Genomic DNA, 2,328 nt, shown 5'->3' with positions numbered 1-2,328 from the left:
CACTTGGCCCATGCTGCCCTCCGGGGATGGTGGCCCCACTTGGTGGACCCTCGGGACCCTCCCGGTTGTCCCGGTACGTTACCGATAAAACCCGAAACTTTTCCGGTGACCAAAACAGGACTTCCCGTATATAAATCTTTACCTCCGGAACATTCCGGAACTCCTCGTAACATCTGGGATCTCATCCGGGACACCGAACAACATTCGGTAACCACATACAAACTTCCTTTATAACCCTAGCGTCATTGAACCTTAAGTGTGTAGACCCTACGGGTTCGGGAACCATGCAGACATGACCGAGACGTTCTCCGGTCAATAACCAACAGTGGGATCTGGATACCCATGTTGGCTCCCACATGTTCCACGATGATCTCATTGGATGAACCACGATGTCAAGGACTCAATCAATCCCGTATTCAATTCCCTTTGTCTAGCGGTATTGTACTTGCCCGAGATTCGATTGTCGGTATCCCGATACCTTGTTCAATCTCATTACCGGCAAGTCTCTTTTACTCATTTCGTAACACATCATCCCGTGATCAACCCCTTGGTCACATTGTGCACATTATGATGATGTCCTACCGAGTGGGCCCAGAGATACCTCTCCGTTACACGGTGTGACAAATCCCAGTCTCGATTCGTGCCAACCCAACAGACACTTTCGGAGATACCCGTAGTGTACCTTTATAGCCACCCAGTTACGTTGTGACGTTTGGTACACCCAAAGCATTCCTACGGTATCCAGGAGTTGCACAATCTCATGGTCTAAGGAAAAGATACTTGACATTAGAAAAGCTTTAGCATACAAACTACATGATCTTTGTGCTAGGCTTAGGATTGGGTCTTGTCCATCACATCATTCTCCTAATGATGTGATCCCGTTATCAACGACATCCAATGTCCATGGTCAGGAAACCGTAACCATCTATTGATCAACGAGGTAGTCAACTAGAGGCTTACTAGGGACATGGTGTTGTCTATGTACCCACACATGTATCTGAGTTTCCTATCAATACAATTATAGCATGGATAATAAATGATTATCATGAACAAGGAAATATAATAATAACTAATTTATTATTGCCTCTAGGACATATTTCCAACAGCCTCCCACTTGCACTAGAGTCAATAATCTAGTTCACATCGCCATGTGTTTAACACTCACAGGTCACATCGCCATGTGACCAACATCCAAAGAGTTTACTAGTGTCATTAAACTAGTTCACATCATCATGTGATTAAGACTCAATGAGTTCTGGGGTTTGATCATGTTTTTCTTGTGAGAGAGGTTTTAGTCAACGGGTCTGCAACATTCAGATCCGTATGTACTTCGCAAATCTCTAGGTCATATTGTAAATGCTGCTTCCACTCTCCACTTGGAGCTATTCCAAATGGTTGCTCCACTATACCTATCCGGTTTGCTACTCAGAGTCATTCGGATAGATGTTAAAGCTTGCATCGACGTAACCCTTTACGTCGAACTCTTTATCACCTCCATAATCGAGAAACATATCCTTATTCCTCTAAGGATAATTTTGACCGCTATCTGGTGATCCAATCCTTGATCACCTTTTGTACCCTCTTGCCAGATATGTAGCAAGGCACACATCAGGTGCGGTACACAGCATAGCATACTGTAGAGCCTACATCTAAAGCATAGGGGACGACCTTCGTCCTTTCTCTCTTTCTGCCGTGGTCGAGCTTTAAGTCTTAACTTCATACCTTACATCTCAGGCAAGAACTCCTTCTTTGACTGATCCATCTTGAACACCTTCAAGATCATGTCAAGGTATATGCCCATTTGAAAGTATTATTAAGCATTTTGATCTATCCTTATAGATCTTGATGCTAAATATTCAGGTAGCTTAATCCAGGTTTTCCATTGAAAAACACTTTTCAAATAACCCTATATGCTTTCCAGAAATTCTACATCATTTCTGATCAACAATATGTCAACAACATATACTCATAATAAATTCTATAGTGCTCCCATTCACTTCTTTGGAAATACAAGTTTCTCATAAACTTTGTATAAACCCAAAATCTTTGATCATCTTATCAAAGTGCATATTCCAACTCCGAGATGCTTACTCCAGTCCATAGAAGGATCGCTGGAGCTAGCATACCTTTTAGCATCCTTAGGATCGACAAAACCTTTCTGATTGTATCACATACAACCTTTCCTTGCAAAAACTGGTAAGGAAACTCGTTTTGACATCCATCTACCAGATTTCATAAATGCAGCTAACGCTAACATGATTCCGACGGACTTAAGCATCGCTACGGATGAGAAAAACTCATCGTAGTCAACTCCTTGAACTTGTGAAA

The sequence above is a fragment of the Triticum dicoccoides genome, chromosome 5B (genome assembly GCF_002162155.2).
Source record: "Triticum dicoccoides isolate Atlit2015 ecotype Zavitan chromosome 5B, WEW_v2.0, whole genome shotgun sequence".
NCBI lineage: Eukaryota > Viridiplantae > Streptophyta > Magnoliopsida > Poales > Poaceae > Triticum > Triticum dicoccoides.
The sequence above is the reverse complement of the archived record's forward strand: the minus strand, read 5'-3'. Positions refer to the sequence as shown.